This window comes from Bidens hawaiensis, unplaced genomic scaffold (genome assembly GCF_021521415.1).
Source record: "Bidens hawaiensis isolate Kalapana, Puna unplaced genomic scaffold, B.hawaiensis_p1.1 tig00012897_1, whole genome shotgun sequence".
In the NCBI taxonomy this organism is placed as follows: domain Eukaryota; kingdom Viridiplantae; phylum Streptophyta; class Magnoliopsida; order Asterales; family Asteraceae; genus Bidens; species Bidens hawaiensis.
The window spans coordinates 347,448-363,490 of record NW_027492076.1 but is presented as its reverse complement, the minus strand read 5'-3'; the positions used below and the strand labels follow the sequence as shown (position 1 = coordinate 363,490).

The following is a 16,043-nucleotide window of genomic DNA, read 5'->3' as shown; positions in this document are numbered from 1 at the left end:
TTTTTAATTTCTTTTAAAATTACTTTTTCTTCACTTTTAATTTCCCATCATTTTTCTATTCATCTATATATAAAGAATATTCAAATATGAAAGATGAGAAACATATATTTCTAATAAAAGAAGGGGGCTTGTCCGTTAAACAAATTATGTGGGTGATGAAACTTGATGAATAGAAAAATGGTGAGAGATTAGAATAGAAAAAAAGTAATTATAGAGATAATTAAAAAAAATGATGATGAAAGAGTAATTTTAGAAGGAAGTATAAAAAATAATTAATAGTAATGAATGGAAGGAAGATCTAGAAAGAAATAATATAATATTAACTATGGTAGTTATTACAATATTAGTGTAATTAGTGTGAAATGATAGTTTTAATAAGGATATTCCATATAATAAATGTTTCTTACATTTATCCTTAGAGCATATATTAGAAAATCCTAATGCAAGTAATTATCTTTGTGGAAAATGTTTATCAAATCCTTTAGCTTTCTATTAGAGGTCATTAATTGTTGAAAGCCTATCTTCTTGTTAACGCAATTTAGTGCTAAAGAACAGTAACTTTTTTTTATTAATAGTAAGTTCTTGTTGATCAGTATTATTGATAGTAAGTTAAGTTACCGCTAGTGAGGTCAAAGATCAACTATTTGTCAATTCTGAGTTGCTACCTATGGCAATTTGCTTATATGACTAATTTACTATTTACTATCGATGGTAACTAATGTGGTTTCAGGTTTTATAGTTGGCTAAGAAATCTAGAGAGAAGCCAAACTAGAACTATAGAGAGAATTCAGATCAATTTTATAATTTCATTCATAATCATTAATGGAAACAGGATTTCTTTTCAAGGAGTACATACAAGAACACGAACATAATTACTTACCCGCTAAGTACCACTTGACTCCTAAAGCTATGACTATTTGGAATCATGGCCACCCCCATTATCTCCCATGATTTTGACCACATGCTAAATTAGATAATTAAAATAAAATAGGAAGCTAACCAAAATGATATTGCATGGTAAAGATCAGTAACTTGGTGCTGATGAAGATTAAAGAATAAGTTGTCATTAATGAGCAACTTACTACAAAAGAGAGCCAACTACTAAAGAAGGTTAAGTTGCTTTTGTTGGATTAATTTCTATTCCGGGTCACAGGTCGGTGAACCGGGCCTAAGAGGTTTTAACAAGTCGGTTAAAGTCTAAGGGGTGTTATGAAACATTCTTACATTTGCTTGGTGGCCAAGTTCACCTTGTTGCCCAAGTTCACCTTGGTGGCCAAGTTAAGTGGTGGACACATATTATGCTTGGTGACCAAATTGGGTTACTAGTATAAATACATGTACAAAGTTAGTGTTAGACACAACATCACAACACAACAACAAACACAACAATCACCACCAAAGATATTGTAATCAGTTTTTGAGCTATATTTTCTGGTTATAATATAAGTCGGTTATTTCTAAGTTGTTCGTTAATTATCGTTTATCATTCTTGAATTGGTATCAGAGCCCGGTTCAAGAACGCGATAATTAACGGCCAACAAAGAAGCTGTTTCGATCGAACAAGTTGGTTTGATCTCCCGAAGAAGTTGTTGTCGTGGTTGATCGAACAAGTTGGTTTGATTTACCGAAGAAGTTATTGTCATTGTCGATTGGATAGTTCATTCAATTGCTGCTTTGTTCAAACAAGTTGGGTTTGAGTAGCCATGGGTGACACGACTCCACCGCCGCCGCCAAAGGGGAAAGAGAACGGGCCGTCTTCCGTTCATTATCCAATGTTAACTACAACGAACTATACCGTGTGGGCCATGAGGATGAAAGTAGTCCTAAGAGTTCACAAAGTTTGGGACACCATCAACTCAGGTGTCTCCGATGAAGACAAAAATGACATGGCTATGGCCTTTTTGTTTCAATCCATATCCGAAACCTTGATCATGCAAATTGGAGATCAAGAAACTGTTAAAGCCATGTGGGATTCGGTTAAAACCCGACACTTAGGTGCCGAACGGGTTAGAGAAGCACGTCTCCAAACCTTGTCAATGGAATTTGACAATATGAAAATGAACGAATCAGATTCCATAGACAACTTTGTGAGCAAGTTATCGAGCATTGCCTCGAAATCCGCGGCTCTCAGCAAAGTTATAGATGAAGCAAGGTTGGTAAAGAAGTTTTTCAAAGGTCTCCCCAGATCGAAATATATTCAGATGGTTGCTTCGCTTGAGCAAGTGTTGGATCTCAATAAAACGGGATTCGAAGATGTTGTAGGCTGACTCCGAGCCTATGAGGAGCGAATCCGAGAAGAAGAAATTCAAGGGGGTGACCAAGGTAAACTTTTATTCGGTAAATATGATTCATCAAGTCAAAGAAGTTTTGAATCTAATAGGGGACGAGGAGGTCGAGGTCGCGGTCGAGGCCGATTTAATGGCCAAGACCGAACCCCTAGTACCGAACAAGGGTCATCAAATCGAGGGAAAATAAAGATGAAGAAAGATAGATCAAAGATTGTATGTTACCAATGTGAACAATTTGGTCACTTTGCATCCGGTTGCCCGGACCGAGTTCAAAAGGGTCAAGAAGCAAACAAAACCGAAGCCCGTGAAAATTTTGATGATGCGGCGTATATGCATCAAGTTGTGTTCTTAAATGAACAACACCTAATACCAAAGAAATATGAGACCGAGCGGGTCGAAGATGATGTGTGGTATTTGGATAATGGGGCAAGTAATCATATGACAGGAAACCAGTCATATTTTTTAGAATTAAACGAGAACATAACCGGGAGGGTTAGGTTCGGAGATGGGTCATTTGTTCAAATCAAGGGAAAATGCTCAATTCTTTTCCAAGGAAAATTGGGTGACCAAGACTTGCTAACAGAGATTTATTATATTCCGGAGTTAAAAAATAATATAATAAGTCTCGGTCAAGCAACGGAGTCCGGATGCGACATCCAGATGAAGCACGATCTTTTGATCATGTACGATGAGAACGAGAGGTTACTCATGAAGGTCACAATATCCGCAAACCGACTCTATAAAATACGAATGAAGATTGGAGCTCCCGTGTGTTTGCACTCAAAGATCCAAGATGATGCATGGCGTTGGCATGCAAGGCTTGGGCACATCAATTTCGAGTTAATAAAAGTGATGGCTAAGAAGGATCTTGTACGAGGTTTACCTCATGTTGAACACGAAAATCAGTTGTGTGAATCGTGTTTGGTGGGTAAACAAACGAGGCGTTCGTTTCCGGCCACATCCTCTTTTAGAGCATCCCAACCTTTGGAGTTAGTTCATGGTGATTTGTGCGGTCCAATAACCCCATCCACTATCTCGGGTAATAGGTATGTCTTTGTTGTTATAGACGATTACTCACGATATATGTGGATGTTTTTATTGAAAGAAAAGGGTGAAGCATTTGAAAGTTTTAAGAGGTTTAAAGCCCTAATTAAGACGGAGGCGGGTTTACCAATGAAAACTCTTCGAACCGACAGGGGAGGAGAATTCACTTCACGTGATTTCAATCGGTTCTGCGATGAAAATGGAATTATTCGGCATTTAACCGCCCCGTACACGCCACAACAAAATGGCATGGTAGAAAGGCGAAACCGAACTTTAATGGGGATGGTGCAGAGTATTCTAAAGGCGATGCATGTACCGAATTATATGTGGGGAGAAGCAGTCTCACTTCAACCTTTTTAATCAATTGGGTCCCAACCCGGGCCTTGGTTAACATAACACATTGCAAATCATCCAACACATATGTGATCAGCAACTCAGCAAGCACTCCCAACCAAAGGGATCGTTGCACTAAATCCGTTAAAAAAATAATTAGCTTCAAAAACAATAATTTTGATGATAAATGATATAATCTTTTGCATGTTTAGTTATATAACTTTGAATAGTATAACGTGTCATAATAGAAAATAAAGACAAGAAATGACGTTAAAGGAAAAGATTTAAATTAGTGGATATCATATTCCAACCGACTAAATGGTTTTAACTTTCCCCTACCATTTACCGGTTACCCTAATAAAGCATGTTCCAATCCAACCCAACCCACGGTATGGTCATTTTCATAATGGAGCCCCATTGCAGTGTGTTGCTTTCTTTGGGGACCGCTTTTGGAAAGTTGGTTCTAAAAAGCAAAATCAATTTAATATACAGATAGATAGTGAATCAAATACGAAACGGATATTTTATGCGAGGAGTTTGAAGTAACATTAACCCTTGATCATGATATATCAATGGCTAAGAACTTAAAATAACTATTATAAATAATGGATCCTAAACAAATAATCTGGATAGGCTAAACTCAATGCATATAATGTTTTTTGACTTAATTGTAGTTTTGATCCTTGTGGTAAAGCTCAAAACGCAACTTTTAACTCCGTGATGGTTTTTTCGCAGTTATGGTCCCCATGTGGTTTTTTGGGCAATTGGAACCAATTGGAACCAGATGTTAGTTAACGGTCGTTAACTTCGTTTATTCTAGGGGCAAAAACGCCATTTCGCGTCGAACCCCCACAACCGGTCCATATAACCCCCTCCCCTTCACAATTTGCAACCTTAACCTTGCTGTCCGTCCCAGTCAAACTTTTCCGGTCCTCCCCTTCGATTACTAAACTCTGTTTTCGTCAATGGCATAGTTCATTAACATTTTCACTGACACCACCCTATTCTCATGTACGAATAACGTTTCATTTTGGAAATATATGAAATTGGCCGATCAACTTCTATTACTAATCAAGTTCAGGTGTTTCCATTGTAGCCGTGGTGTTGGTCAAGCTTTCATGGACCCACTTCAGCCTGTGGATGGTGGATGGTGGTGTTGACGAAGACCTAGCCGAACAGGATCTTCTGGATCAAGTTCAACTTCGATGGAAATGATCAGCTAAAGTAGTAATTAGGTCTTTATATTAGTCTTTTGGTGTTAAGTAATTCCCTAAACTATGCTATCTTTATACTAGTATTTTGGTATTAAGTAATTAGGTCTACTACTAATGTGTAATGCCTGTTTACTTATGTTAACGATAATCACCTACTAATGTGTTTTAAGGCTACTATTGTGTTTTGGCAACGTAATTACCTAAAATATGTTTAAGGCTACTAATGTGTTTTGGCAATGTCAATCTTCATGTTTAAGGACTATGTGTTGTGCCCGTGTGTGTGTCTGTTTGTCTTTGTGTGTGTGTGTTTTTTTTGTTTATGTTTGTGCAACATTAACTAGTAGAATAGCAACATACTTGCTAGTTAAATAGTCAATGTAAGAGTTTAATAAGCAATGGTATGCATGCAGGGGGCATTATTGTCTATTCACATATGCACACACACAAACAATCATATATATATATATATATATATATATATCTATATATATATATAGAAAAGGTTTCAAATAAGAATAAGGAGTTTTCTAGGAATGGTAAGAACCAATAGATTTTTGACATGTGACAATATATCCTATGGTGAAAGAATAATTCTAAGAAACTATGTCGGTTATAATGGTGAAAGAGTAATTCTAGAAAACTATGTCGGTTTTTGATAATTTTAAATCTCAACCATTGATTAACATGATCCAATGGCTATAATTTATTCTTAGTCTTCCTAGAAAACTACTTCTTTTTAGTATAACCCTCCCTTATATATATATATAGAAAAGGGTTCAAATAAAAATAAAAAGTTTCCTAGGAATGGTAAGAACCAATATATTTTGACATTGGCATTAAAACCTATGGTAAAAGAATAATTCTAGGAAACTATGTCGGTTATAATGGTGAAAGAGTAATTCTAGAAAACTATGTCGGTTTTTGGTAATTTTAAATCTCAACCCTTGGATCCCCTAATCTAATGGCCCATAATTATTCTTACAATTTCTAGAAAACATTGTCTTTTTACAATGTAAAAACATTGTCTTTTTACAATGTGTGTGTGTGCGCGCGCATGTCTATAATATGTATGTTTGCATATGTGTATGTATCTATGTATGTGCATATATGTGTGGATCTGTGTGTATGCATATATGTCTTTTTGTAACTATGTGTATGCCTCTATCTGTCTATATATATGTATTTGTATAAAAGCACAGTTTGACTTAGGAAAGTCAAACAATGTATTATATGTGTGTGTGCATCTGTATATGTATGAATGCATTTGTATATGCAATTGAAAGTTAACTCGCTTAATCTTGTACAAATTAATAGTTTAACTTAGAAATGTCAAACAATTTGTTTACATTGCTTAGGTATTTAACCATTTAGATAATCAAGATTAGTTTTGTTCATGTTAATTTTAGTAAAAAACAGCTTAAATTGTAAGTCAACTTGTTTAATTGAATATCAATGGGTCAAACAAGGTCAGTCCTGAAAAGTCAAATGTTAGTTGTTAGATTTAGAGGGAATAGTTAAATTGAAACAGGGTCCAAGTTGCATAAGTTAACAGATCGCAGGGTTGCAAATTGCTAGGGTATTTAGTATTAGCGTCTTTTCAAACGATTTACAAATTTTGGGACTAACAGAGAGTTCCAATTGCACGAAAAAAAAACATCACCACAAGGACCATAACTGCGAAAAAACCACCACGGGATTGAAAGCTGCATTTTGGGCTTCACCACAAGAATCAAAACTGCAATTAAGTCTTTTTTTCAGAAATATTACATTACAGAGTGAAAAAGCTGAGGGGCCAAGGCCCGATCTGGCCCAAGCTAAGAATCACCTCTTACTATAAAATATCAGTTAGAAAACTACAGCACAAAGAAAAAAGCCATCATCATTGTGATCGTCATCGTCTTCGTTTTTGTCGTCGTCATACTAATATACACATTTATTCTATAATTCTATTTATCTTTTTAAAACACCTAATATCTGATTTCTCAGATTTCATAATCAATTAATTAGTACATTTTTTCACTCTTAAATACAATATGTGGGAGGGATAGTAACCCCAAATAATGAAGTATTACTTTAGTTTTTCTTAAGAATAAGAAATTGCCCCATAAAAAAAATCTTGCATTTCCCAATAATTTGAGTATAGTGAACGAGTAGAACTTCATTATGAATGCTTTAAAAGCACAATTTAATTAAAATACACATTTATCCATAAAGCTTGTTTACTTTTAAAAAATTTCAAATATTTGATTCTCTCTTTTTATATATATATATATATATATATATATATATTCATAATTAGTTAAATAATATCCTTTCCGCTCATAACCACATTAAAATTTCATATAGTGGATGAATAATGAACTCCCAAATATTTGCTACTTTACTTATCCATATAATTTGGTGTGTGATGTATAGAAATGGAGACTCCAATATACAAGTGATATTGAACAAAATCTTATACTTTATTTATAATTTGGGTACGAGGAAGGGGCGCAGTCTCCATTGTGAGTGCTCCAGGTATAAACTGACGATCATATTAAGTTATGTACAAGAGTTATTATTTTTGTTTTCTTTGACCCGTCTCACTATAGTCTAACCCAAATACCACCCTAACAAAACCCTAGTATTCATCACTGTAATGTAGCCTTTTGGGTTACTGCTAGTAATGGATTTATGATTTTTTATATGAGATGGCCATAATGGATGAAATTAGAATTAATCCGATAAAATAACATATCATAGCATAAATTTATTATTTTAAGCTAGAATTATAATAACTATTAATAAGGAATCTGAAATTGTTTTACACAAAAAGAGAAGAAAAAGAAAATGAAGACAAGCCTTACCCGATAGAGGTGCACAAATCGGGTTTTCAAATACCCGGGTTCGGGTATGGAACCGGGTTCGGGTATGACCGGGTATTGAAAAATCGGGTATTGGTAATACCCAGGTAGGGTTCGGGTCCAGGTATTGTCTCTAGAAACCATACCCTATGCATCATGTTCAGGTCGGATATAGAACCGGGTATTCTAAAACCGGGTATTTGAATACCCTATTTCTAGGTATTGAAAAACCTTATTTTGGGGGGGTTTTTAGGGTTTTTTTCATGTATAGATTGGATTTTTTTAAGAGGGTTACAATTTTTAGGGGTATTTTCGGGTATTTTTCAGGTATTTTTCGGGTAATTTCGGGTATATGTCGGGCATTTGAAAAACCCAATTTCAGGTATTGGAAAAACCGGGTTCCGGGTATGGAACCGGTTCCGGTTTTCTGGTATTACCGGATATAAATCGGGCCCGGTTCCGGGTATGGGTATTGGTGCTGAAATGCATACCCTATCCGTACCCTGCGGGTAGGGTCAGGTACGGGTTCGGGTATTAAAAACCCGGGTATAACAAAAACCGGTTCTGGATTTTTTTTTGGGTCCGGTTCCAGATTCGGGTTTTTTGCGCACCTTTGTTACCCAATATTCGTTGATATTTCCGTTTTATCAGGCCCATTATAGTGTTCTGGGTGGGACTGTGGGAGCCCGAACAGGGCCCAAATGTTTTGGAGGTACAAATGTACAATCTTATGTTTTCGTGGTTTTATTTAAAAAGAACTTTTTAAATATTATTTTTCAAATTTAAATATAAAAATATTAATATAGAAATTGTCCATGGACGAAACTTCATAGGAACCCGGCGTCTCCACGCTCCTTTCACGAAACGGTGTCCAAATTTTGCCACTTATTCCGTCCATGCCATATGTAAGACTTGGCAACTACACATTTTTATGCTCAATTCTCAGCTCCTTTTATTCTGTTTGTAACTAGTTTTATACTCACCCGGTGGACGGGAAGTTAATGTTATAATAGCAAAGCTATGTTTTTTTATTTTGTTTTATTTATTTATTATTATTATTATTATTTTGCATTCTAAACAAAAATAGTATATGTTTAAGATAAAAGCTCAACTTGTTTAATATATGTTACAGGGTATACATTCATGCTCTTTAACACCACGCAAGTGTTACGTTAACGACTTTACCTCTTTTGACTCAAACTCAACTAAAGAAAATGGTTTAATCCCTCTCAAACTCACATATGTAATGATTTCAACACAACCAACATGTCATTTTAAGACACTAAACAGAAGCAACGTGTGTTTTGAGCTGTTGGCAATGGCTACGGTACTTGATGATTGTATGAGCTCACAACAAATCATATATTAAACATAAATTAGCTAGGAAAGAAAGATTACAGAAGTCTCCTGGCTAGTATATATGCATATGACGAGTCTGAAACAAATACAACTTTAGAAATTGTTAGCTTGACATAAAACAAAACTTTTGCAAAAATTAATAACTGCACATAGCAAATGCTTGATGTTAATCTGGTGAAGGAATAAGTGATCATGGCATTAGAATTATGAAAGCATTAAGACCCTTGCAAAGGAGATGAGACGCGCTTATCTATATGATCGATCGTAACTTCATATAGATAACCATACGATTATATTATTTTGTCATTATTACCAAAAACATTTTAAAAGGTAAGGAGGCAAGTAGGCAACCATATAAAAAAGATAGCAAGATACATACCATCTGTGTTGGTTCAGCAAGAGCCTTTTATTTGCATGCTTGCAGGTTGAGATCAACAAGAACCGTTAGTGGAAAATGAAGTGATGATTAAGATTAACAATAAGCAGTAACAGATAAGAGAATTAAATAGATAAAAACAGCCATTTATTTGCATGCTTGCAGGTTGAGGTGAAGAAAACTAACCTTATCGGCATTATCCCGACCGATATCTTGTTTTCTCAACCCACAAAAACGACATGAACCAAAAATCATAAAACACCTTATAAAGTCGAGCGAACGAAGAATAGAATAATGGTGAAATGATGCTTGTTAATCAATTCCGGAAAAGAAAAATGCATTATGAAATAGAATGGTTAATGCACATTTTTCTATGGAATTGGTTTGAGTGAAAAAAAAGTGTTCGTCGTTTTCGTTTTGTGTCGAAGAAAAACGTTTGAGATTGAAGCTTGGAAAACCTCACCTATATATGATTTTAATTTTTCACACCTATAAAAAGCTTGTAAGACTAGATTAGCACAATTTTATTCGGGTTTATCTGTTATAGCCAATTTTGATTTTCCACACACATAACCTGAAAAGATAATCTTTGGGTAAATTGAATAACTGGTTTAATTGGTTAGTAGTTATTATCAACAAGCCTACCATCCCCATTTTCGTCACATTTAAACTTCGCATGGTTAGTAAAGTCAACTTCGACTAGATCGTCAGCACACAAACACTATATATGATAGACAAGCACTACAAATCTTTATCAGTATGATGGATCCTAGAGACCAAGAATCGGGTTCCAGTGTGTCGCAAGGTGGAAAGGCCTAGTAGTACATTTCAATTGGTGTTTGATCTTATTTCCCTTTAGGCTTTAGTTTTGTGGTTGCTGAAACCTCTAACATAATACAATTTTACAAAGACAAGAGGGAGAACATTTTGTTGAGGCTGTTGTTATAGTTACGGACGAATCTGGGTCCAAACCTAAAGTTAATCAAGTTATGTTAGGGGTTAGTGCATCCGCAACGATTTCGCTAAAAAGTCAAGAAGCCCGAACAATGGTTTCACTAGAGTTTCACTTATAAAAATAATTAAAAAGATTGATGAGTTGAAAGGTTTTGATTGGATTAAGAAGTTAATTCAACACACCTGTTTTTTGCCCAACACTTGCCCCCTTCACACCTAAGACAACGAAATGAAGCTAGGGCTTTAGGCCCTCACTTTGTAAGGTCTACAATTTCCAAAACAAAACTAGGAATTATACATTTGTAATTTAAGATTATGATTAATTTGTGTAATTTGAGCGGCGTTCAAACTGAATTAGGTCTGGGAAGGTATGAATAATTGCATTACTTATATTTGCAAAGAAATAATGATAACATCTGGATATATTTGGGATGAAATCGGGATAATTTTTTTACAATAAGATTTGTACGTCTAGGTCCAAAACACGTTCCCTTTAAAGATTCCCTTTAAGGGATGGGTTACCATGACATTGGACTATAGCCTTTGGTAGGTGGGGGGCACCAAGAAGTAGAGGTGCACAAATCGGTTTTTTTTAAAAAACCGGTTCGGTTATTAACCGAACCGGTTTTTTTTGGTCCGGAAAAAAACCGGTTCGGTTAATAACCGGACCGGTTAATAACCGGTTTTTGTATGTCAAAACCCTAACCGGTCTAACCGGTTAGGACCGGTTTAGAAACCGGTTAGAACCGGTTTTTTTATTAACCGGTTTTTTTTTTTTTTTTTTTTTTTTTTTTTTGGGTTTAGGGTTTAGGGTTTAGTTTGGAAGACCGAAGCCATTCTTTGCTTTCGTTGTTAGGGTTCTTTGCTTGGAAGATTAAAAACACATAACTTTCATTTATAGTTTTTATATTAAAAATACAAACATTAAATCGTTATCGCATATTCGTAACTCAAAAATACAAACATTAAAGAATGCTTAGACACGATTACATGAACAACTTGTTGTTTCTTACTCATTATTTGCCTCCATGTTTGCTGTTTCTTTAACTAATTTTCTTCGCTACCCGATCCCGAGCTATTCCTTAGGTAATCGTCGTACGCGGCTTCTTCATCAGTCATTGGTTGAGTGTGTCCTTGATTGACCTCGTCTTCATACAAGCCCGCCTCATACTCCATTTCCCCCTCGAGTGAGCGTTGATGTTGTGCCCTGTCTAAATAGTCCAAGTAATCCTTGTAGCAAATCGACATCTCTACAGCTGGTGGAGTGAGTCGAGTCCTCATAATCTATATAACCCTGCCAGAAACAGAAAAAGCAGACTCCGAAGCTACCGTGGAAGCTTGGACCGTTAGTAAATCTTTGGCCATGGCGGCGAGGATCGGAAACTCATCCTCCTTACCTCTCCACCAAGCCAGCAAATCAAGACTTTTAAATTCATCCGGAGTCATGTGTTTCACAAAGTTGGTACCACCATACATTCCAAGTTCACTGCTTGGGGTGTTTACCTTTTGACGTTTACCGGCGTCTTCCCAAATCATGTAGTACATCCCCATTTCAAGGTCGGTTTGGGATTGGGATTGGGCAACAGCTCTTAACGAGTCATGAATTTGGAAAGACGACCCGTATTTTGTAAGGTAAACATCATACATGTTTGACAAGGTGGTGTTGAAAGCATTCTTTAAAGTTTGGCAATAATATGGGTTTTGATCGGTCGTTTAACTCTAGCTCATCACAAATTTTTTCTATTAAAGCTTCAACACCACCAACATTGATGCAAGGGTTTAACGCAGCAGCACATGTCAAAACAGCTGGTAGTTCTTGAAAATATTTTCTAAATTTTTCTTTCATTTTTACACCCATATCAAAATAAGGTGCACCCCTACAATGAAGTTCACTCAACTTTGTGCACATGACAGCAATTTTTGGTAAAGCAATGGGGCTTGTTGGATAGTAAACCCCGGATAAACTAGTTGTGCAAGATTTAAAAATTTGAAGGACCTCCGTAACGATCTCAATCAATAACCAGTTTCTAGGATCGTACGGTGCACATTTACCCCTACTTGACAAAATTTGATGAAACGCAATTAGTGATTCTTTTTGTTGGATGGCTTTCTCAAACATATCACAAGTCGAGTTCCATCTTGTTGGACAATCCCAATTTGGCCCCAACCATTGACAATTAGCTTCTACACAAAATTTTTTGTATCTTGAAAATGTTTTATTGTTGCTAAAAACATCTCGTAACATTCTTTTAAAATTGTTTCTTTGCGTTTCGATCACGTTTAACCCATCTTGCACGGCCAAGTTGATAATATGTGCAATGCATCGGCTATGAAAAAACGCTCCATCACAAATAGGTTTATACTTTAATTTTAAATGGCCAACCGCGGCCGTATTTTTGGACGCGTTATCAAACGAAATTGAAAAGATTTTATGTTCAATCTTGTATTGTCGAATGACTTTATCCAAGAGTTTAAAAATATTTCTACCCGTGTGCGGGTAATCAAACAATTGAAACGCAACGGTTCGTTTCATCATTTGCCACGACTCGGGGTCAACCCAATGAGCCGTCACACAAATGTATGAGTCGGGCGAACCAATAGGTACCGACCACACATCCGTTGTTAAGTTTACACCAGTTTGTAAGTTTGAAAAGTATGAAATTAATTCGGATTTAGCTTTTTTCCATGCTTTAAGACAATCTCTTCTAAGGGTCGAACGACTTACGTGTTGGTAGCGTGGTTGAACATAGTTTTGCATCATCTCCGTGAATTGAGGGTTGTCGAAGTGGTTGAAAGGAAGTGTTTGTTGGATCACAAAGTTTGAAAACTTTTGACGTACCGCTTCAAGGTCGTACGTAAACACCGTTCCTTGATTCGTCATCTCCGGCTGCGAACTACTTCCCGATTCGTCCTTCAAGGCCTTGCAAAAGGACCTTTGTACATGCGCTTTTAAAGTGGAGTTTGCATCTTTGCCATAAAACTTCAAACAATGTTTGCATCGAGCTTTTTGGCTACCGTTAGACATTTCGCATAGGTCGAAATGTTGCCAAACATCTTGGTTTCGTTTCGTGGGGATGACCCGAACGACCGTTTCTCCCGTGTTCGAGGCACCCATGTTGACGGATGAAGCAGCACTTTGGGAGGCCATGATAATCGACTACGAAATAAGAGCGTATGGAGTGGTAATGTGGTATAATTGAGCGTGAGATAACAAAATAATCGCGTATGAAATAAACGTTTAGAGCGTTTGGAGTTGTATAATCGAGTGTGATGTAACCAATACCCAACCTAAACTATATATAGATGTTTGTGGGGGTAAAATGGTAAAAAAGAAAACGGTAAAAAAAAAAACGGCTATATAGCCGTTATACAACGGTCTAAACCGGTTTTTAACCGGTTAACCGGTTATAAAGAAACCGGTTAACCGGTTTTTTTCCAACGGTAAAAAACCGGTTTTTTATAAACCGGTTAACCGGTTTATAAAAACCGGTTATTAAAAAAAACCGGTTTTTTCATTAACCGGTTTGAAAACCGGTTTTGGATCTAAAAGTTGTAACCGAAGTACAAACCGCCGGTTTGTAAACCGGTCAAACCGGTTTTTAAAAAACCGGTTTTTGTAAAAACCGGTTTCCGGTTTAAACCGGCAAACCGGTTCCCAAACCGGTTTTTTTGACCACCTCTACCAAGAAGACAAAGTACGTGGGAGGTTTGCTAATATTTGTACTGTGTAGAAAGGTTTTTTATTTAAAAAAAACATGGGTGTACATGTGATTTAAAAAAGAAATAACTGCAAACGTCTCATATCTATCAGGAGTGAACAATTTATACTAATACTAGATTTTATCCCCGTAATACAGGTGTTATTTTACATTATTCGTTTTTAATATTTATATATGTATATTTGGATTTAAATTTTATTTATTGTAAGAAAGTTAATAATTAATATACTTGAGGCTTGATGAGAAAATGTTTTCACAAATAAATGATATGCTATAATCCGCTTTAAAAGCCTTCTGGGTTTGGTGATACTCATTTCATGTTTATTTTTTTTATTATAAAATTGTTTCTTAATTATAAATAATATCCCTTTTTAAATAAAATAGGATATTAACTTTTAGTATTTCCCTATTTTATAGGATTTTCATATCAAATATTTTATGAGATTAATTTTTAATATAATGAGATGTTATAAACCGTTTAAGAGCTATCTGGGTTTGGTGAGACCTTTACCCGTGAATTCAGGTCAAATGCGTGAGAAACCTTCATTTACAAATAAAGTATCTGATGGCTTGAGAAAATGATTGTTTTACATTTTTCGTTTTTTAATATTTATTTTTTGGATTTTAATTTTCTTTATTGTAAGAAAGTAAATAATATACTTAGGGTTTGATAATAAAAGGGTTTCATAAATAAATGATATGTTATAACCAGTTTAAAAGCTATCTGGATTTGGTGACTTATCTTTTTTACTATAAAATTGTTTATTAATTATAAATAATATATATATATATATTTTTTTTTTGGAACGACCAACTAAGTAACGCCGAGTACTCCGTACGTGGCCACCATTGGCTAAAGGTAGCCCGAGCCGGCCACAAGCCCGGACGGACAAAGCCCCTAGACGCCACCTATTGAGGGATTCCCCGGATAAAACCCGACCCCCACTCCCGCCAAACGGCACGACAGTGAGGAGCCTGTAAAACCGGGTGAGATCAGGACTCGAACCCTGGCAAGCCAGGGTCATCCATCATATCTCCCATATAAATTGGTGATAATGAGGTTTGAATCCCCTACCTCTCACTAGTAAAGTGATTGCTCTACCATTGAGCCACATCCAATTTATTCTTTTTCTTTTAAATTGGATATTAAATTTTAGTATATCCCTATTTATAGGATTTTCATATCAAATAATTGGTAAGATTAAATTTTATTTTAATGAGATGTTATAAACCGTTTAATAGCTATTTGGTTTTGGTAAGACTCATACTCATGAATTTGGGTTAAATCAGTGAGAGACCTCCATTTAAAAATCAAACAATCTGGTGGCTTCTAAAAAAGGAGGGAGCGACCACATCACGACACGTAGGATTTTAGGAGTTTCGTTTATGTATATTATTATAGATATTGATAGATAGATAAGTTGTAAAAGTTGTTTTTATCCAGGTCATACACGCATGGTGATTTTTGTTCGTTTACTTATTTATTTTTATTTTAAGTTATAATAATATATGTCTCTAACCATGGAACTTTCTCGTAATTTTATTTTTCTCATGTTCGTCCACTTTAAAAAAAATTCCAAACAAGTGGTATTATTTTCTTCTCAACGTTCAAATACAATATTGTTTTATACAAATAAAATTGCCTTCAAAGCAAAACATTGCTGTTACCGTAACAACATTGTAATGAATCGAACCAATACCGACCAAACAATGAAAACCACGTTTCCCCTTCTTTTTCAGCATACATGGACTTTTATTTTCTTGGTCACACAATACAATTAATTAGCAACAATTTTAACTATACGAACAACTTTGTAAATAGACTTACTAGTTTATACCTTAAACATTGCAAAAGTGCTTTTTATTAATGGATTAATGTCGTCGATAAGCTTTATAAGCTCAATTGATATTGA

General features: G+C 35.5%; 1 protein-coding gene across 1 annotated transcript in view; it reads right to left on the bottom strand.

Annotated features, from left to right (window-relative positions):
* LOC143542550 (putative methyltransferase PMT24) overlaps nucleotides 1–16,043 on the bottom strand; it is a 266,804-nt gene that overhangs the window by 91,238 nt on the left and 159,523 nt on the right. The window lies entirely within an intron of this gene.